This window comes from Muntiacus reevesi, chromosome 3 (genome assembly GCF_963930625.1).
Source record: "Muntiacus reevesi chromosome 3, mMunRee1.1, whole genome shotgun sequence".
Lineage (NCBI taxonomy): Eukaryota > Metazoa > Chordata > Mammalia > Artiodactyla > Cervidae > Muntiacus > Muntiacus reevesi.
Window position 1 is genome coordinate 39,181,538 of NC_089251.1, and position 22,627 is coordinate 39,204,164.

A 22,627-nucleotide genomic window follows, 5' to 3' on the forward strand; every position below is an offset into this window, starting at 1 on the left:
CTCTTTAGTTCTTCTTCACTTTGTGCCATAAGGGTGGTGTCATCTGCATATCTGAGGTTATTGATATTTCTCCTGGCAATCTTGATTTCAGTTTGTGCTTCCTCCAGCCCATGGTTTCTCATGATGTACTCTGCATAGAATTTAAATAAGCAGGGTGACAATATACAGCCTTGACGTCCTCCTTTTCCTATTTGGAACCAGTCTGTTGTTGCATGTCCAGTTCTAACTGTTGCTTCCTGACCTGCATACAGGTTTCTCAAGAGGCAGGTCAGGTGGTCTGGTATTCCCATCTCTTTCAGATTTTCTACAGTTCATTGTGATCCACAGAGTCAAAGGGTTTGGCATAGTCAACAAAGCAGAAATAGATGTTTTTCTGGAACTCTCTTACTTTTTCGATGATCCAGCAAATGTTGGCAATTTGATCTCTGGTTCCTCTGCCTTTTCTAAAGCCAGCTTGAACATCTGAAGTTCACAGTTCACGTATTGTTGAAGTCTAGCTTGGAGAATTTTGACCATTACTTTACTAGCGTGTGAGATGAGTGCAGTTGTGAGGTAGTTTGAGCATTCTTTGAGCTTGCCTTTCTTTGGCATTGGAATGAACACTGACCTTTTCCAGTCCTGTGGCCACTGCTGAGTTTTCCAAATTTGTTGGCATATTGAATGCAGCACTTTCACAGCATCATCTTTCAGGATTTGAAATAGCTCAACTGGAATTCCATCACCTCCACTAGCTTTATTTGTAGTGATGCTTTCTAAGGTCCACCTGACTTCACATTCCAGGATGTCTGGCTCTAGGTGAGTGTTCACACTGTTGTGATTATCTGGGTCCTGAAGATCTTTTTTATACAGTTCTTCTGTGTATTCTTGCCACCTCTTCTTAATATCTTCTGCTTCTCTTAGGTCCATACCATTTCTGTTCTTTATCAAAACCATCTTTGTATGAAATGTTCCCTTGGTATCTCTAATTTTCTTGAAGAGATCTGGAGTCTTTCCCATTCTGTTGTTTTCCTCTGTTTCTTTGCATTGATTGCTGAGGAAGGCTTTCTTATCTCTCCTTGCTATTCTTTGGAACTCAGGATTCAAATGGGAATACCTTTCCTTTTCTCCTTTGCTTTTTGCTTCTCTTCTTTTCACAGCTGTTTGTAAGCCCTCCTCAGACAGTCATTTTGCCTTTTTCCATTTCTTTTCCATGGAGATGGTCTTGATCCCTATCTCCTGTACAATGTCACGAACCTTGGTCCATCGTTCAGTCACTCTGTCTGTCAGAGCTAGTCCCTTAAATCTATTTGTCACTTCCACTGTATAATCATAAGGGATTTGATTTACGTGATACCTGAATGGTCTAGTGATTTTCCCTACTTTCTTCAATTTAAGTCTGAATTTGGCAATAAGGAGTTCATGGTCTGAGCCACAGTCGGCTCCCAGTCTTGTTTTTGCTGACTGTATAGAACTTCTGCATCTTTGGCTGCAAACAATATAATCAGTCTTATTTTGGTGTTGACCATCTGGTGATGTCCATGTGTAGAGTCTTCTCTTGTGTTGTTGGAAGAGGGTGTTTGCTATGACCAGTGCATTCTCTTGGCAAAACTCTGTCAGCCTTTGCCCTGCTTCATTCTGTATTCCAAGGTCAAATGTGCCTGCTACTCCAGGTGTTTCTTGACTTCCTACTTTTGCATTCCAGTCCCCTATAATGAAAAGGACATCTTTTTTGGGTGTTAGTTCTAAAAGGTCTTGTAGGTCTTCATAGCACTGTTCAACTTCAGCTTCTTCAGCGTTAGTGGTTGGGGTATAGGCTTGGATCACTGTGTTATTGAATGGTTTGCCTTGGAAACAAACAGAGATCATTCTGTCATTTTGAGATTGCATCCAAGTACTGCATTTCAGACTCTTTTGTTGACCATGATGGCTACTTCATTTCTTCTGAGGGATTCGTGCCCACAGTAGTAGATATAATGGTCATCTGAGTTAAATTCACCCATTTCAGTCCATTTTAGTTCACTGATTCCTAGAATGCCAACATTCACTCTTGCCATCTCCTGTTTGACCACTTCCAATTTGCCTTGAGTCATGGACCCAACATTCCAGGTTCTTATGCAATAGTGCTCTTTACAGCATCGGACCTTGCTTCTATCACCAGTCACATCCACAACTGGGTACTATTTTTCTTTGGCTCCATCCCTTCATTCTTTCTGGAGTTATTTCTCCACTGATCTCCAGTAGCATATTGGGCGCCTACCTAACTGGGGAGTTCATCTCTCAGTGTCCTATCTTTTTGCCTTTTCATACTGTTCATGGGGTTCTCAAGGCAAGAATATTGAAGTGTTTTGCCATTACCTTCTCCAGTGGACCACATTCTGTCAGACCTCTCCACCTTGACCCATCTGTCTTGGGTGGCTCCACATGGCATGGCTTAGTTTCATTGCGTGAGACAAGGCTGTGGTCCATGTGATCAGATTGGGTAGTTTTCTGTGATCATGGTTTTAGTGTGTCTGCCCTCTGATGCCCTCTTGCAACACCTACCGTCTTACTTTTCAGTTTTTGACAAAATCTCTTGAAAAAGTAGTAGATTTATCGCTAACATGGATAAAATGACTCTCATCTCAGAAGACAATCTTCATATAGGATGTATATAGCCCCTTAGTGCCAGTTCATCCAATGGAGCTCATAATGAGCCTCGGTAATGTGTGTACAAATTCCATCTTCACTATAGATGTAAAAATAAATGTGTGGTTAATCATTGCGGGCACTCCATCTGCATCTTAGGAACCCAGGTGGTCCATCCAATTGAAGTTTTGTTCAGCAAATAAATGTTTTTACCATTTCAAAGCTGCTAGTAGCTGTCAGTTTTCAGAGGTGTTCATAAACTAGGAAATTTTCTTGAGTGACATCATTGTGGATGTTCTCGGTAAAAACCAGGAGATGGCTACTGAGTGATTTCAGGATCAAATTGCATCCTGAATTTAAAGAGAATAACTGTCAATTCATCCACGTCCTCCTTGGATACAGGAGAAGCAATTCTGAAGCATTCACAAGTAATTCTGGAGTGGATAAGATTATTTGCCAATAGCACTTCCTCATCCTGTTCCCCTTTCTCCAAGACACAATCAGTCCCATCATTTTTAGGGCATATGGCTCTGTGGCCTCTCTAGCTCTGAGAATCACATTTTCTTTTGATGGGGTTTGAGTGAAGCAAATTTGGAAGATGCTTCTGACCAACAATATGTGTTAGAACTAATCTAAGTTTTGGTAGAGTTCTAGTCTTTGTATATTGGAATTCCATTTTAGGCAAGGTTCTATACTGATGTGTTGTTAAGAAGGAATTTTTTTGTTTGTTTGTTTCTATTAATATCTTTTAATCCTCATGTTTCTCTAATGAGGATGTAATGTGTTTCCTTGGGTACTCTTTGCTTTGGTCTTGAAATCACCTTGAGGCCAGAATAAGCAAAATTTTTTTTTATACAAAAGAATGTAACTTTAATTTTAAAAATCACTGGCCAAAAAAAAGGACTCTATTTCTGGGTCTTTTTCTCCTTTCCCCTCACTCTATTTTCACTAACAGTTGGGCTATTTATTTCAAATTGAATTGCCCACTAAGCAAAACAACAACAAAAATTCCACCCAACTAAACAATAGTCTGAGGGAGTATAGCTTAAATCAGTGTTACAACAGAAGCAAGCATGTTGAGGAGTGCCATCACCATTCTTTATAAAAGAGTAATATTTTTAACAGGAAAGGAAAAAAAAAGAAAAGAAAACGCTCTATGGGAAGTTGTGTTCCACCAAAGCAAGAGAAAAAAACAAAAAAGAGAAAACCTTAAGATTCTGACAGACTTTTAATTCTGTTTAGATAGATAAACTAAATCAGGAGATGAGTAAAGGGAATCCCTATGATAATTAAAAAGTGATATTAATAATGCAATTAATATTTACTCTAGATGAAATTAGAATGAAAATTTTCAGAATAGAGGTTTCTGAAAATAAAAAATCCGAAGGGGAGATTTCTTTCTGTTGAAAGGTTTCTGACTATTGGCAGTGTATGGACAATTAGCAATACATATAGGGAAAAACTAAATAAGTGAAAATGAACAGATATCTGGGACGCCAGGTGGTCTGGGCAAGAATTTCCAATTATGGGAAAGTAGTAAGGCTGGGAGTTGGACACGACTGAGCGACTGAACTGAACTGAACTGAACTGAATAAGGCTGGTAAATCCTAACTTCCTCAAAATAACTATGCTGTTTAGTTGCGTCTGACTTTGTGTGACCCTACGGACTGCAGCCTGCTAGGCTTCTCTGTCCATGGGATTATCTAGGCAAGAGTACTAGAGTGGTTCACCATGCCCTTCTCCAAGGAATCTTCCTGACCCAGGGATCAAACCCAGGTCTTACTGCTGAGCCACCAGGGAAGCCCTCAAAATAACTGTAAAACTCAGCAACTTTTTTTCCAAAGAAATTTGAGGGTCCCCAAAATCAAAGGCAAACAACAAACTGAGAATTATTTATTACTAAAAAAAAATTTGTTGAATTTCAGGTAAGAGCAATGGAAGTCTGTTCCATTCTTGCCTGGAACTATTCCCATCCAGTCCTTTAGTTCATTTGGCATGGTGTTTGTACCAGGCTGACTCCCCTGGTAGCTCAGATGGTAAAGCGTCTGCCTACAATGTGGGAGACCTGGGTTCAATCCCTGGGTTGAGAAGATCCTCTGGAGAAGGAAATGGCAACCCACTCCAGTACTCTTACCTGGAAAATCCCATGGACAGAGAGCCTGGTAGGCTACAGTCCATGGGGTCACAAAGAGTTGGACATGACTGAGCGACTTCACTTTACTTCACTTTATAACAGGTTGCAAGCCATCAAGGCAGAAGCTTTCCTGTTGAAGGGCTGACTTGACTTGGAGGGAAGGGCAAAACAGCTCATACACAATAAAGTTATGCCACTGATAGTAGTAGCCTGGATAGGAGGAAATGATCTAGGCCACAACCTTGTAATCCAAGCCTGAGGTTGTGATCCTGGTTGGAGTGAGTGGCAGACCTACAGACTAACCAGAAATTTAGCAGTGGATTCCAAAAAAATCAGACAGCTCTGGAAGAGCTAACAAAGGTCCTCAGACATCACTGGCTGACCAGGAGGGCACGCATTTATACGGAGAATACTTGAAAGAGCATGACCAAGTATAAAGGTAACATCAAAGATGCCAAATGATTGAAATCTGGATTTATTCCTAACCCACAAACAGATCACTGAGCAGGGTGTCAGCCAGACTGACTCTAGGTGTTTGAATGAAATAACGGACCAATCATCAACTCACTCCTAAGCCATATATACTATATTGACTCCTGATCTAGTTTAACCAAGATAAAGAAAGATGACACAAATTAAAAGAATTGTAAGGATACCCTGTCAACAGTATTATGTCAAAAGAATTAGAAAACTTAGATAAAGCAGAAAATTTCCCAGAAAGACACAAACTACTAAAACAAACTAAAGAAGCTGTAGAAGATCTGAACAGAATGACAGGTAAAGAAATTGAATTAGTAATTAAAAATCCTCAAAGAAAAGTCTAGGCATAGATACCTTCTCTAGTGAACTCTGTTAAATTTTTAAATTCTAATGAAAAACATATATATATGCAACAAGCAGCAAAAGTTTACTGTAGAGCCCAGGGAACTATAGTCAATATCTTGTACTAACCTATAATGGAAAATAATCTGAAAAATAATATATGTGAAAAAGAATATAATCTGAAAAATAATATATTGAATCACCTTGCTGTGCACCTGAAACATTGTAAGTCAACTTACTTCATAAAATATGTGCTAAAAATAAATAAAAGCTCAAAACAAGAAATGATATAAACACTTTAAAAATTCTGCCAGAAAAATAGATATTCAGAAAATAGAGGAAAAGGAGGTACTTTCCAGTGCTATGAGGCTAGTATTATCCTGATACCAAAGCCATATAAAGATATCTCAAGAGAAAATAAAACTATAGATCAATATCTCATGTGTATATAGATGGAAAATTCTCAAACGCCCTCCCCTCCAAAACCTAACAAATGAAATCCAACAGCATATAAAAAAGGTATAACATGACTAACAGATCTACTTATCACAGAAATACAAGGTTGTTTTAACATCTGAAAATAAATCAATGTACCATACCATATTAGGCTTCCCCAGTCGCTCAGTGGTAAAGAATTTGCCTGCACTGCAGGAACTGCTGGTTTGATCCCTGGGTTGGGAAGATCCCCTGGAGAGGGGGATGGCAACCCACTCTGGTATTCTTGTTTGGAGATTCCTATGGACAGAGGAGCCTGGCAAGCTATAGTCCATAGTGTCGCAAAGAGTCAGATATGACTGAAGTGACGTAGCATGCATGCATGCACCATACCATATTAATAAAAAAGGGGGATTAAAAACTACATGATCATCTCAAGAAAAACAGAAAAAAAATTTTTGAAAAATATTCAGTCCCCATGAATGATAAAAACTCTCAAGTTGCCAACAGAAGGGAAGTTTTTCTATGTGAAAAAGGTCACATACAAAAATCCACAGCTAACATTATACTAAATTGCTTTGTCTTCAAGATGAAGAGTAAGGCAAAGACATCCATTCTCACCAGTTCTATTCACCATTGTACTGGAGACTCTAGACAGTACAGTAAAGACAAAGAAATTGAAAGCATATAAAGAAACAAAAGGAAGAAGCAAAACTATGTTTTCTGAGGACAACATGATCCTGAATGTAGAAACTCCTAAGAAATATTAAAATAAAATATTAGGACTAATAGATGAGTTCAAGAATACAGTATTCAAGATAAATATGTCAAAATAATTATTTTTTTGTATTCTGTCAATGAAGAATTGAAACATGAAAGTCCATTTCTGAGAGCATCAAGAAGAAAAAAATATTTAGAGTAAATGTAACAAAAGGAGAGTCTTATTTACAGAAACCTGCAAGGGATTGCTGAGAAATGAAAATTGAAATAAATGGAGAGACATTTTATGTTCTAGACTGCAAGCCTCAATATTGATAAGATGGTAATTCTTAGATTCAAACAAATCTCTATCAAAATCCCAGAAGACTTTATTTTTTTGTAGAAACTGACAAGATGCTTATAAAATTTTATGGAAACACAAAGTAACCAATGAAATTTTTAAAATGAAGAACAAATTTGGAGGACTTAGAATACCTGATTATAAAACTCATTATAAACCTATGGTAATCAAGACAATGGAGTATTGGGTAAGGACAAGAAAATGAATCAACAAAATAGAAATAAACTCTTAAATTTATAATTAATTGATTTTCAACAAAGGTGCCAAAGCTGTTTAATGGAGGAAAGGAGATTCTTCACAATCATTTGTTGCAAACTAGATATTATTGACAACTAGATATTCACACATTTCAAAAAATAAGCTTAGACCCTTATACATTTAAATGTAGGAACTGAACCTCTAAAACATCTTTAAGAAAACACAAGAGGAAATGTTTGTGACTTTGAGTTAGGTAAAGATTTCTTAGGTATGATTTCAAGAGAAAAAAGCAATAAAGTAGACTTGACATTTGTTTTCTGTATTTGTGTTCTATACTGCATAACAAATCACTGCAACATTAGTGGCTTAAAACAACACATGCTTATTAGCCCATAATTTCTCTAAGTCAGAAATCAGGGCTGTTCATTTGGGTCCTTTGCTTAGGGTCTTACAAGGCTGCAATCAAGGTGTCAGCCAAGGCTGAGAGTCAGTTAGAGAATGTCCATTTACTAACTTTCAAGGTTGTTGGAAGTATCTGGTATCTGGGGGCTAAAGGATTCCTGGTGACCTGCCTCTTCAAACCCAGGAAGAAGAGAGAGAAAGGGAAAGAGAAAGAGAATCTCTAACAGGAGAAAGAAATCTGGCAAGATGGATGCTATACTGTTTAACGGTCTACGTGGAGTCACTTTTGCCGCAGATCATTGGTGAGAAGCAGGTCACAGGTCCCACCGTATTCAAGGGGAAGGATTCAGTCAAAGCACCGATACCAGGAGGCAGGGGTTATGAGGGCCATTTTTAAGTCTGTCCACCACACTCTTCCAAAGAGATCAGTAAGAAAATTTAATTTAAAATATTTGCAAATCACACAGCTCAGGAGTTGGAAAGCTCTGGCCACAGCCTTTTTAGATGAGACCTACGAACTAAGAAAGAAGAGCTTTCCAGGTGGCACAGTGGTAAACAATCCTCCTGCCAGTTTAGGAGACACAAGAGTTGTGGGTTTGATCCCTGGATCAGGATGGTCTCCTGGAGAAGGGAATGACTACCCACTCCAGTATTTTTGCCTGGGAAACCCCACGGACAGAGAAGCCTGGTGAGCTACAGTCCATGCGGCTGCAAAGAGTGAGACATGTCTCAGTGACTGAGCGCACACACACACACGCACACACACACACACAAAGAATAGTTTTTGCATTTTTAAAAAGGTTGTTTATAAAAGAAGCTAATACAAAAGTGATCCTATATGACCTACAAAACATAAAATATTTACTATCTTTCCATGTAGAAAAAGTTTGTGAACCTCTGCTAACAGACATGAATCCAGAATATATACACAATTGTACAACTCATTAATAAGACCAACAAGTCCCTTAAAAGTGGATACTTTAGGCGATACCCGTCCCCCCAGTATCCATGATCTAATTCCTAAAATCTGTGAATATGTTATATTACTTGGTATAAGGGATTTTGCTAATTAACTAAGGGTAGGGACTTTAATACAGAGATATTATTCTAGATTATCTGTATTGTGATTAAATTATCTGAATCTAATCATACTAGCCCATAAAAGTTAGCCTAAAAAAGATGAGCTAACAAGAAAAGACAGAGGCATAGAGATTCAAAATGTTGCAGGAAAGCAACTCCTTGTTGCTGGTGGGGGGAGCATAGAGAAAGAATTAAAGGAATTCAGCTACAAAATGGAAAAATTTGAGTCAATTCTAGTGAGGTGGATGAATGTAGAGCCTATTCTACAAAGTGAAGTAAGTCAGAAAGAGGAAAACAAACATCATATATTACACATATATAGGGCTTCCCTGTTAACTTAGAAGGCAAAGAATCCACCTGCAATACAGGAGACCTGAGTTCAGTCCCTGAGTGGGGAAGATCCCTTGAAGAAGGGAATAGCTACCGGCTATCTGCTCCAGTATTCTTGCTGGGAGAATTCCATGGACAGAGGAGCCTGGGGGCTACCGTCCACGGGGTTGCAAAGATGTGGACAGACTGAGTGACTAACACTTTTACTTTCAATGCATATGTATGGAATCTAGAAAGATGGTACTGATGAACCTATTTTCAGGGCAGGAGCAGAGACACAGACATAGAGAACAGATTGTGGACACAGCCGAGGAAGGAGATGTTAGCATTGAAACATATATATTACCATATGTAAAACAGATAGCTAATGAGAAGTTGCTATACAACACAGGGAGCTCAGCATGGTGCTCTGTGACAATCTAAAAGGGTAGGATGAGGTAGGGGGTGGGAAGGAGTTTCAAGAGGGAAGTGACATATGTACACATATGGCTGATTCACACTGTTGTATGATAGAAACTGATGCAGCATTGTAAAGCAATTATCCTACAATTAGAAATGAATTAAAATTTAAAAAAGGAATCCAGGTAGCATTTAGAAGCAAAGACTGGGCTCTGGATGGCAGCTAGCAATGAAACCTTGGTTCTACAACCACAAAGAACTGAATCTGGCCAGTAAGCTGACTGTTTGACAGAGGATGCTTTCCTAGAGCATTCAGTACAGAACACATCCTGTCGTCCTGTTGATAGTTTAATTACAGCCTGTGAGGCTCTAAGCAGAAGATCCAGCTGAGCCCAAACAGACTTCTCACCTTTAAGCAACCACATTTGTAGTAATTTGTTATGGCAGCAATAAAAAAAAGAAAAAAACTAATACAGTAGGCAACAGATTTACACAGACATTTTATCAAAAAATAATGGGCCCAGGAAAAGAGGCTTAAAATAATGAGTCATTAGGGAAATATGAATTAGAATGAAGTACTGCTCTACACCCACTAAAATGGCTTTAAACAAAAAGACTGACAGTTTTGAGTGCAGGTGAGGATATGGAGTAACTGGAACTCTCATACATTGCTTGTGTGAATGTAAAATAAGACAGCTACTTGGAAAACATATTATCGGTTTCTTAAAACATTAAATGTAAACTTTCTATATAATTCAGCAATTCCACGACTATATATTTATCCAAGGGAAATGAAAACACAAGTCAAACAAGACTTGTACACATATGTTAACAGTAGCATTATTTATAGTAGCCAGAAAGTGGAAACAATCCAAATATCCATCAATCGGTGAGTGGATTAACAAAGTGTTGTATATCCATAAAATAGAATACTATTCATCAATAAAAAGGAACAAACTACAGATACAGGTTACAAAACAATGAATCTCAAAATATTATGCTAAGTGAAAAAAGCCAGATACCAAAGACTACATGTTGCATCATTTCATTTATATGAAGTTTCCAGAAAAGGCAAACTTTACAGAGACAGAAAACAGATGAGTGGATGCCTGGGGCTGGGAGTGGAAGCAGGGGCTGACTGCAAACAGACACACTAGAGTTTTCTAGGATGATGGAATTGTTCCAAAACTAGATTGTGATGATAGTTCCATAGCCCTATAAATTTACTAAAATTCATTGAGTTGTACATTGAATTATAGCGATGGGTGCATATTATGCTATGTAAGTTGTACCTCAATAAAAAATATGGTGATAATTAACATCAGAAAAATACAGGAAAGAAAATATATTCTTAGAACAGTGCTCAGCTGTGAGTAATATTTACATAGATGTAACTGGATATTGATTTAATTTAAAAAATTAATACAACTACATTGGAATCATAGAGCAAGAGAAGCAGAGAGGATGGGATTATAAGAGAGTTAAATGCTTTACTATCATAATAAGGAATTTGATTATATTCCAAATTGATATACCTAAACTTAGCAAAATACGCACATTATTTAAGGGTATAAAGTTAGGTAAATGCCAACAGGAAGTAGCAGAAAGAGTCAAAGTGGATTACCAAGTAGGAAGGAGAAAAACGTAGGTGGGGAAACTGATAGTTTTTGTTGTTGCTGTTCTAAACCTTTTAGTGCAATTTGACTTTTTGAAAATCTGTACATTTATTCATTGATGAAAACAAGAAAATATTTAAGCCAAACTCAAGCTTTCTTATCTTCTCTCCTCTTTTCTATTTCTTTTAGTTTTCGTCTTCTTTCTGGGAGATTTCCTAAAGTTTTCCCAAATTTTACTTCTTAATAAATCTGCTGAGATTTAAAAAATTATACTCTCGTATTTTAAATTTCATGACATTTCTTTGGTTCCTTGAATGTTTCTTTTTACAGTATCTTGCTAACTGTTCTTCTCTGTCTAGTATTATTGAATTTTTCTCAAGCTTTCTTTTCCTGTAGGTTTCCTCCAAGTGTTTTATTTATGTTTGCTTGATTGCAATTATTCCCATTGTAAGGCTTCTTCAACTGTCTGGGAATCTTGGTAATCCAACTATGTTGAAGAGTGAAAGACTAAGATAAATCCACAGAGAATAAATTACTGGTTGTCTATCTGGTGATGGGAGAGAATTTGCTCAGCTTCTTAAGTTGCTCTTCACCAACGTTCATTACATTAATGCCCCATTTCTGGAAGTACTTAGCCCTTCTGACACCTGAGTCTGCGGAGGAGTCTATGAATACACTCAGGTTTTCCTCATCTGCCAGTCTGGGCTTCATTTTTTTCTAATCTTCTAAAGTTGTTATCACTCCTCCATCAGCAGCTTTCTCTTTCCTAAATGTCATTGACGTATATTCTCTCCTGTTCTTCCTCTACTTGGAACTTACAGATGGGAGAGGGCAGACAAGTTAGAGGTAGGGGATCAACAGATACAAACTACTATGTATAAAATATATAAGCAATAAGGATATACTGTGTAACATAGGGAATTATACCCATTATCTTGTAATAACCTATAATGGAATACAATCTGCAGAAACATTGAATCACTATGCTGTACATCTGAAACCAACATAATATTGTAAATCAACTATACTCAGTTTAATGAAAGCAAAAATTCCTTTGTTGCCATTTTTATGGAAAGAAGAAAAGTGAGAAGCATATATTGGTTCTGCCACATCTACCTATATAAGTCATATAGAAATTTTGACTGTCAAGGTCATTTGTAATATTTCATGAACAAAGAAACAACTACCTTTTCAGTTTTTAAGAAAAACTGCTAAGTGATGTTACCCTAGATCAGAGCATGCCAACTCCTGGGGAAGTCATGAGAGATTAAGTCTGAGGCTGAGGGAGGTTTGGAGTGGTCTGGGGTTAGTGTGCTTGTTGAAGATAAAAATGGGCATTAGATATCATCCAGAAGAATACTGCATAGAACCTAGAATCCTACATATAAGCTATCACAGGCTTTCTTCAGAACTACTCTAAGCAAAATGTATACTTATCCTCTAAGAAATCACTTGTATCCTACATGGTATGCATATCAAATCCTCTCATTTTTCTCTCTTAAAGTAACAATAGTCATACTCATTTAATTTTAAATAATACATACACGCATTTTTCAGTTTAATGATGGTTCATATTTTTCCATTGGAAAAAGTAGGGGAACTCTCTGCTTTTGAAAGTTTTTTTGATTTTGATTCCCAATGCAGAGCTTAAGCAAGTTGAGAATGCATTTCTTGATTTATCCCTATTGATATAAATAGGAAAATGTCCCCCAAGTTGAAAATACCTTCTTTTGTCTTCAGTTAACTGTGTTATCAGTTTTTTTCTTTTTGCAGTTGTAATTTTGATTTAGCATTTATTATAAAATGGCTATAAGATAAAGGGTACTTGTTACATTATGTAGTCTTATTCTCAGCTCCAGATTACATTGAAAAATTTCGAGTATTTTTTCCTTCAGTTTTTTTTGTATTCAATATTATACTACATTTAATGGGACAATTTAGGCTTCTCTATAATAATGATTTAGGGGCTACTGACATATCTTTGGAAGGACTGATGCTGAAGCTGAAACTCCAGTACTTTGGCCACCTCATGTGAAGAGTTGACTCATTGGAAAAGGCCCTGATGCTGGGAGGGATTGGGGGTAGGAGGAGAAGGGGGCGACAGAGGATGAGATGGCTGGATGGCATCACCGACTCAATGGGCATGAGTTTGAGTAAACTCCAGGAGTTGGTGATGGACAGGGAGGCCTGGTGTGCTGCGATTCATGGGGTCACAAAGAGTCAGACACGACTGAGCAACTGAACTGACTGACTGACTGACATATCTTTCCTTAGAGACTAGCAGTTGTAACACTTAAAAATGATCACTGTTAGTTCTAAAATAAATATATTTTTGCAAGAAATCTATGTCATATCAAAAATGAAAAAGTAGAAAATGAAAGTCTCTCTTAATTGTGAAGGGTGAGTTATATCTGCTAAGCATCTTACTTGATAAAATAATAATATGCTAAAAACAGAAATAATTTTATAATCTGACAGATTACTTTAGATGCTAAAACAGCCAAGATAGTAGTCTTATAGGCCATTATATTGGATCAACAAGTCTGCCTTAAATCGCTCCATCCCATTGCATATTGAGAACAGTATCTGAATCCAAACGGAAAAAAGAGTAACTTTGCCAAGTGGTGGAGAAGATGGGAAATGTTGCTAGATTAGAAGATAATTCCTTTGGGGAGGAGAGATGGGTTTCTGGTAAAGGCAACCAAAGCTTACTTTTCAGTTTTGGGTGGTCGGTGATATAAGTTGAAGCCTTTCCTATCTTCCAGACACCTCTCTTTAATGTTCTGACTCACAGGTTAGAATTTGAGCAATTCAGGAATGCATTTCTTAATTCATCCTTGTTGTTCATGGAGATAGTGGAAATTCTTCTTAAGTCTAGAATATGTTCTTCAGCCTTCAGTGTAAATTGCCAGTTTATGTTTTTTATACATTTTCATACTTAAGTAGAAGTCTGGAGAAGGTGCACTAGGCACTACTAGTCTTATCGCTATGATAACAAAGAAGTCCTTAAATATCTGATACATCCTTATCATGGAGGTCAAGACCAGAACTTATAGGGAAAATTATAGGATGTTTTCTACTTCTACTTTTGGCTTTTCTTATATAGTTAAGAGAGTTAAACTTGCCACATGTTTTATTTTAGCTCTCCCTTACATTCTTATTTTATTTTATTTTCTTCCTTATATCCTGTAGATCCACATGATAATTCATTACAGCGTAGAAAACATGATGCTATGGTTTTCAAAGCAAGGCTGTATAGGACTCCGTGGGCTTCTCTGGTGGCTCAGACGGTAGAGTCTGCCTGCAGTGCGGGAGACTTGCCTTCGATCCTAGGGTTGGGAAGATCCCCTGGAGAAGGGAAAGGCTATCCACTCTAGTATTTTGGCCTGGAGAATTCCATGCACAGTGGAACCTGGTATTCAACTTCTAAGAATGTATCCTTGAAATTTTATATATTATACATTAACATTTACTTTGTAATAATTTCAGACTTACAGGAAAGTAAAAATAGTATAAAAAATTCCCATTTATCCATCACCCAGATTCCCCAAATGTTAATATTTCATCCTTGCTATATCATTCTTCCATCTATATGTATATACACAAGTATTGCCATTTTTCCCAAACTATTTGAAAGGAAGTTACAAACATATGACCCTTAGCTCTAAATATTTACATGTCTTTCTCAAAACATGAATATATTCTTTGGTAACCTCAGTATAATGATAAAAAAACCAGGAAATTATACATCTCCTTCTAGACGGTTCAGTTCGGTTCTGTCGCTTAGTCATGTCTGATTCTTTGTGACCCCATGGACTTCAATAGGCCAGGCCTCCCTATCTATCACCAGCTCCCAGAGCTTGCTCAAACTGATGTCCATTGAGTCAGTGATGCCATCCAAACATCTGGTCTTCTGTCATCTCCTTCTCCTGCCTTCAATCTTTCCCAGCATCAGGGTCTTTTCTAAGAAGGCAGTTCTTTGCATCAGGTGGCCAAAGTATCGGAGTTTCATTTCAGCACCAGTCCTTCCAATGAATATTCAAGACTGATTTCCTTTAGGATTGAGTGGTTGGATCTCCTTGCTGTCCAAGGGACTCTCAAGAGTCTTCTTCAAGACCCACAGTTCAAAAGCATCAATTCTTTGGTGCTCAGTTTTCTTTATTATCCAACTCTCACATCCATACATGACTACATACATGACTTCTATACTTCTACATACATACATGACTTCTAAACAATACATTTCTTACATTATATCCATACATGACTTATATAGCATCCATACATGACTACATATGTGACTTCTACATATGTACATGACTTCTAGACGATACATTCCTAAAGCTGTGCATATTGGTAACAGCTACAATCCTGACTATTGTTCTGGCTATAATTTAATCTGCTTTCAAAGGCAGCACTACATCACTATTGCCTCTTGTTCTTATTTTACAAATTTTGCTTCAAATGATGGCCATATCACACTGTCACTTCCTTCTGAATTTAAAGAAGATCAAAATTTTTTCTGAGTCCCCCCAGATATAATAAATCTGTCTCAGTTCTTAGGGTTACTCTTTTAGGTCTGGTAAAGTTAGAGCAGTCCTTTGGAAGTCAAAGACTTGTGATGCTCAGTTTTGAATGTTCACAAAGTCGTTTCTTCCCATAAATTAAGATGTGCCTTTGTTACTGTGATGTCGAGGTACTGCTCCCCACAAGCCCCGTATCATGTTGGCTTTCACAGTGTAGTGAACTATTGATGGATTCTTTTTCTATTTTCTTTTAGTTTGCTCCTCTCATCCTACTGGGTGCTGAGAAATTATTCACAAGGACTTTGTAGGCAGGTCTCAGTTGGTACACTTGCTTATCATAACCTCACATCGCCTTTGCTGGTCAGTTATCTATTCTTTCCTTTTCTTTGCCCCACTCTTCCTTTTTCTTTTGGAACCTATGGGTAATAATAACTTTCTTGCCTCTAGTCCCAGATTCTTGCATTATCCCCTATGGTTCCTTGACATTTCGTTCACACTTATGTAATTGATTTCTTTTTAAATAATTCTTCATCAAATTAAAGCTATTTGAATTTGAGTATGTTGTTTGTTTTTTGATAGAATCTTAATTTCTACAATATTCTTATTGTTTAAAAACCAGTTTTTCACTCGGTTTTCTATTCCCTCCAGTCAAAATAATAAAAGTTTTCTTAAATGTGTTTGCATGTGTCTGTGTGAGCCTGTGTTTGCATACACTCACATAGATACAAACCACATTTGTGAACATATGTTTTGCATAGTGGCTGATTATAATACAATTAAGTTATACATTTCCCTCTTTGGAAACATTTAGGTCTTCTCATATCTTCAAATTTTCACCATTCTAAATAATGTATAGAAAATCTTAAGTATAAGTTTTCCTCAATAAATTCTCTAAAACATGACTAGTGAGTTAAATATGTATTTGCATTTATAAATACTTATTTTTATTTTACATTTTATAAATATGTCATATTTAATTTGATATTACAAAATTGCTTTTGAAAAGAACTGGAACAATCTAGTTCTGTGTGAAAATACTTATTTTGCAGCATCTTAACAAGTATTGTGTATTTTCATTTTTTCACTTTTTTCTAATTTATCAGAGGAAAAAATATCCTGTTTGTACATTTTTGCTATTTTATGAAGGGATTTTATTTGTGTAGGTAAGAAATCATTTTAACTCTCTGTTTCATGCCTTGCCAAAATCATGTAAAAGAAAATTAAACCAGAATTTTTAAAATTTCTGGACTTTTCATCAAAAGAAAGGACTTTTTTCTTAGGAATTCCTAGGAAGGAATTCTTGACCCACAGATGCTGCTTATAAAATATTATCATTTGGAGGCTAATTCCCTAATGTTACATTGCTGTAATTAAATGCCAAAATTTCTATCAAGTGACTTAGCAGTCAGAGATCAAACACCAGTATAATTTCCTATAATACAAAAGAGTTTCTTTCTTCTGGTGAAGTGTGAATGATCCTGGTGAGGAGTGGTATGAACGGGTGTTTGTTTGGGCTGCTGGTTTATGGCACTGGGATCCATGGAATTATTCAAGGGATATCATTCATCAGTGTGCTAAACGAAATGTCTAGTTGTATTTCACCAACCAATGAAACTGGGAGGAAAATATTTTGTTCAAAGACATCATAGTTAAAAAACTAAACAAAAGGGGGAATGATCCACAGGATAATATCCTTAATTTTCCATTGATTAAAAAAGTGAGAAATAAAGTAGCTCTTGATAGCAGTTTTCAGTTTTATCTTCAATAAGAGTCTTACCATTTCTTCATTTCCTTGAAGCTTCTGTAACTGTATATCTATATATCTTTGAGTTAGTATGAAAAGGCAAAGAAAAATAATATATTGAGGGAGAGTTTTGCTTGCTGAGGGGTTTGCTTTGCCCAGTTATTTAGTGACTTCTGGGCTGAAGCTCCAGTTAGTGTGATGAGTAGGAAAGTATCACACGACCCACATCAGTCTTGGAGACTACTCTGTGTTGGATTTTGCAGCTCCCAGCACCTCCAGACTTATGAGACTACCCACAATCTCAACCTATGCAGGACTAGGAACCACTTTGTCCCAGAGGGTTCACTTGGACTCTTGGGACCACCGAATTGCCCCAAACTACTCTTTTCAACTGACTCTAGCTGTGCCCTAAATGCCTGTCTCTTTGGTCATCTGCTCATTCTAGCCTTTTCCCTATAATCCATGTGTTCTCTCTACCTGTCCTTCCGCTACTGCTTCTTCCCAACAGAGTGTATTTTGCAGACCCATGGAAGCCCCTGCTCCTTAGTAAATAAGCTTTCCTCTTAGTCTTCAAGGGGTTCCCTAGTGGCTTAGATGGTAAAGAATCTGCCTGCAATGCAGGAGGCCTGGGTTCGATCCCTGGCTCAGGAAGATCCCCTGGAGAAGGGAATAGCTGCCCACTCCAGGATTCTTGTCTGGAGAATCCCAAGGACAGAGGGCCCTGGCTGACACTATAGTCCATGCGGTTGCAAAGGGTCAGACATAACTGAGCAACTAACAAACACTTTAGCCTTCACCTTTCCATAGATTTCCTCATCTTCATGACTGAAATAAAATCAGATCTCCCCCAAGTGTGCTGCTCCTTCCATTCACTTGATCAAGAGAGCAACAGGGGAGAAAGTGGAAGGAATCCTAACTCCATATGCCTAGTCATTTTTATTTTATGGTAACAAATTGTCCTGTTTTAAAGGTTACTCTCTTCAGACACTAACCATCTGCTTTACTAGTCCTTGTCATTAACTGAACCTCTGGTCCATAGATCCACCTTCCTCAACCATACTGATCCCAGCTCAACCATTTCCCTCTCAAGTTTTATATTTACTTTTGATCTTTCATGTCTACTTTGGAATCCGTTTGAACCATCAGATGCACCCGTGTTAGGGCTAAAATGCACTGATTATTTTAAATGCAGTGAGTCAAACATTTCAAAATACTAAAAACAATAGTCTGTGTATATATATAAACAAATATTTGAGCTTTGAAGGAGAATGAACCACCCGACTTATTTGAATTGAGAAATGGCCAAGTAACGTCCTCTGGTCAATGAGACATGAATGGACCAACCATGTGTGAATTCCATTCAAAAACTTTAAAAGCCAATGAGCAGCTCACTGCATTTTTCCTGCCTTTGCAGTTGCTTAGATACAATGAAAATGTGAGATAGACTATGGTTTTTAGCTTCTGGTGTTTTCTGTTTGTGACTCTCAGCACACTTTAGCGTGCTCTGATGGCTGTATCAGGAAACAGAGATTACAATCCTCCTCCGCCCAGAACCCCTCATAAAGCACATTTGATCTGTGTGGGGTCTTTATTTTCTACCCAAGACAGTCTAAACTGTTAAGTTTGTATGTGTATGTGTGTTTCCCAGTTTTTGAACATCCAAGCACACTGAAGTTTTTCAAGATATAGGAGCATACAAAGACAGAGTACACCTTTTGTAGCTACATTTTTTTTTTTAAACCTACCTCAAATGGGAACTTATGGAAACAGAAAAAAATTAACTATGGTGCCATCCCATTGTACTTTTCTTTTGCTATTTCAGAGTACTTGGAGCTTTCCTCCAACAAAATATTAAAGTATTTCTTTTCTTTTTCTTCTATTGCTCCAACAAGTGTGAATGCTTTGGGGTGGAATGATCAGGATGTGAGAGTTGAACTATAAAGAAAGCTGAGCACTGAAGAATTGATACTTTTGAACTGTGGTGTTGGAGAAGACTTTTGAGAGTCCCTTGGACTGCAAGGAGATCCAACCAGTCCATCCTAAAGGAGATCAGTCCTGGGTGTTCATTGGAAGGACCGATGTTGAAGCTGAAACTCCAATACTTTGGCCACCTGATGCAAAAAACTTACTCATTGGAAAAGACGCTGATGCTGGGATTGAGGGCAGGAGGAGAAGGGGACAACAGAGGATGAGATGGTTGGATGGCATCACCAACTCAATGGATATGGGTTTGGGTGGACTCTGGGAGTTGGTGATGGACAGGGAGGCCTGGCATGCTGCAGCTCATGGGGTTTTAAAGAGTCCGACATGACTGAGCAACTGAACTGAACTGAACTGATCAGAGCCTTCATGTACTTGGTTTGGAAATGAAGTTGCCAGCTCCAAGCTTAAGAAGCAATCCTGATAATACTGATCAATTCCATATCTTCTTCAGAAAATGAAAATCTGTTCTATATCCACTATGCAAAAGAACTCCTTGGCCTGTATATAATCATGTAAGAGTCTTTCTGAATAAGGGTTAATGTGCGGACTATAACAGATTCTGACCTCTTATTTAGTCTCCATTTACTTGGTGGTTCAGATGGTAAAGAGACTGCCTGCAATGCAGGAGATCTGGGCTCGATCCCTGGATTGGGAAGATCCCCCGGAGTAGGAAATAGCAACCCAACCCAGTATTCTTGCTTGGAGAATTCCATGTACAGTAGAGCCTGGTGGACTACAGTCCATGGGGTCACAAAGAGTTGGAAATGACTGAGTGACAAAGACTTCACTTCACTTCTTGTTTTTATGGTCCCTGAACTAGAAAGATATTCTTTTTTCACCTGTTTGGTTAGCCCTCTTGAATATCACATTCTCTTTATTCTTAAGATGTCATTCACTCTCTCTCTCAGTGATATGTTGTTGGTGGCTCCCACTGTGTCCAGAGAACAGATGGTGTATTTCTTCCCAACTTCAGCAACTTCAGCTATGGTGGCTGCTTTACAGAAGGAATAGAGCACAGTAACTTATTAGATTTGGGCTTCCCAGGTGGTGTTGGTGGTAAAGAATCTGCCTGCCAATGCAGGAGGTGCAAAAGACTTGGGTTTGATCCCTGGGTCAGGAAGATCCCCTGGAGTAGGGAATGGCAATCCACTTAGTATTCTTGCCTGGAAATTAAAATTTCATCCCCATATATACAAACATATGTATAATTTTCATCCAGAGTTTGAGCCTAGACCTCCTTAACCTCTCCAGCTCCCAGCATCTTTCTGCATTCCATTTCTGCTGTTCATGCCCCCAGGGTCATATTCTCCTTGACATAATTTGGACCCGATTTGTCTTTGAAATATTAGACCTTAATACCCTACCCTGAGTTTAAACTCCAATAGTCTCAGCTTATTTCTCTCTTACTCTTATCATACTAATATTTCAGAGCTCCAATCCACTTTTTCCTTCACTTCCTCAAATAAGTATACCAGTTCTTTTCTGTCTATATTTCATTTTCTGACCACATCATACAACACATCAATTAATTTTTCGTTACCTCTTAATCTCTTTGGCTCCCGTGTGAGTTAACCAATCCCTGTAGCTTGTGGGCTGCAGGTTGTTGAACACAGAGGGAGAGTTCAAGTAACCATGAGAAGCAGTTCTCTCTATTCCTATTTCAAACCTTTTTTCTGAAAAGGGTCATGTAGTGAATATTTTAGACTTTTTGGGCCACACACCATTTTCTTTTATGTTATTGTCTTCTTTTTTCATGATACTTCACAAATGCAAAATTCTTAGCTTGGGAATTTATAAAAACAGGTCAATAATTGGAATTAAGAATTAAAAACCAACCCTGGCTCTTACCTCAAATGGGACCTAATTAAAAGCTTTTGCACAGTAAAGGAAACTATAAACTAAATGAAAAGACAACCCACAGAATGGCAGAAAATATTTGTAAACAAAGCAGCTGACAAAGGATTAACTTTCAAAATACACAAAGTTCATGGAACATAATAAATAAAAAAAGTAAGACAATCAAAAAATGAGCAGAAAGTCTAAATAGCATTTTCCAAAGAAGACATACAAATAGTTAAAAAGCACATGAAAAGATGTTCAACATTTCTAACTATTAAAGAAATGCAAATCAAAACTGCAGTGAGGTATCACCTCACACCATTAAGAATGGCCATCATCAAAAAACCTACAAACAATAAATGCTAGGAGAAAAGAAACATTTTCTACACTGTTGGTGGCAATGTAAACTAGTACAGCTTCCATACAGAACAGCATGAAAGTGAAAGCCTCTCAGTCATGTCTTACTCTTTGAGACCCCAACAACTATACAGTTCATGGAATTCTCCAGGCCAGAAAACTGGAGTGGATAGCCTTTCCCTTCTCCAGGGGATCGCCCCAACCCAGGGATCTAACCCAGGTCTCCAACATTGCAGATGGATCCTTTTACCAGCTTAGCCACAAGAGAAGCCCAAGAATACCGGAGTGGATAGCCTACTCCTTCTCCAGTAGATCTTCCCTATCCAGGAACTGAACCAGGTTCTCCCTGCTTTGAATGCAGATTTCCAAAGAATAGCAAGAAGAGATAAAAAGCCTTTCTCAGCAATCAATGCAAAGAAATAGAGGAAAACAATAGAATGGGAAATACTAGAGATCCTTCAAGAAAATTAGAGATACCAAGGGAACATTTCATGCAAAGATGGGCTCAATAAAGAACAGAAATGGTATGGACTGACAGAAGTAGAAGATATTAAGAAGAAGTGGCAAGAATACACAGAAGAGCTGTATAAAAAATATCTTCACGACCCAGTTAATTGCGATGGTGTGATCACTCACCTAGAGCCAGACATCTTGGAATGTGAAGTCAAGTAGGCCTTAGGAAGCATTACTACAAACAAAGCTAGTGGAGGTGATAGAATTCCAGTTGAGCTATTTCAAATCCTGAAAGATGATGCTGTGAAAGTACTGCACTCAATATACCAACAAATTTGGAAAACTCAGCAGTGGCCACAGGACTGGAAAAGGTCAGTGTTCATTCCAATCTCAAAGAAAGGCAATCCCAAAGAATGCTCAAACTACTCCACAATTGCATTCATCTCACACGTTAGCAAAGTAATGGTCAAAATTCTCCAAGCCAGGCTTCAGCAATACGTGAACCGTGACCTTCCAGATGTTCAAGCTGGTTTTAGAAAAGGCAGAGGAACCAGAGATCAAATTACCAACATTCGCTGGATCATCAAAAAAGCAAGAGAGTTTCAGAAAAACATCTATTTCTGTTTTATTGACTATGCCAAAGCC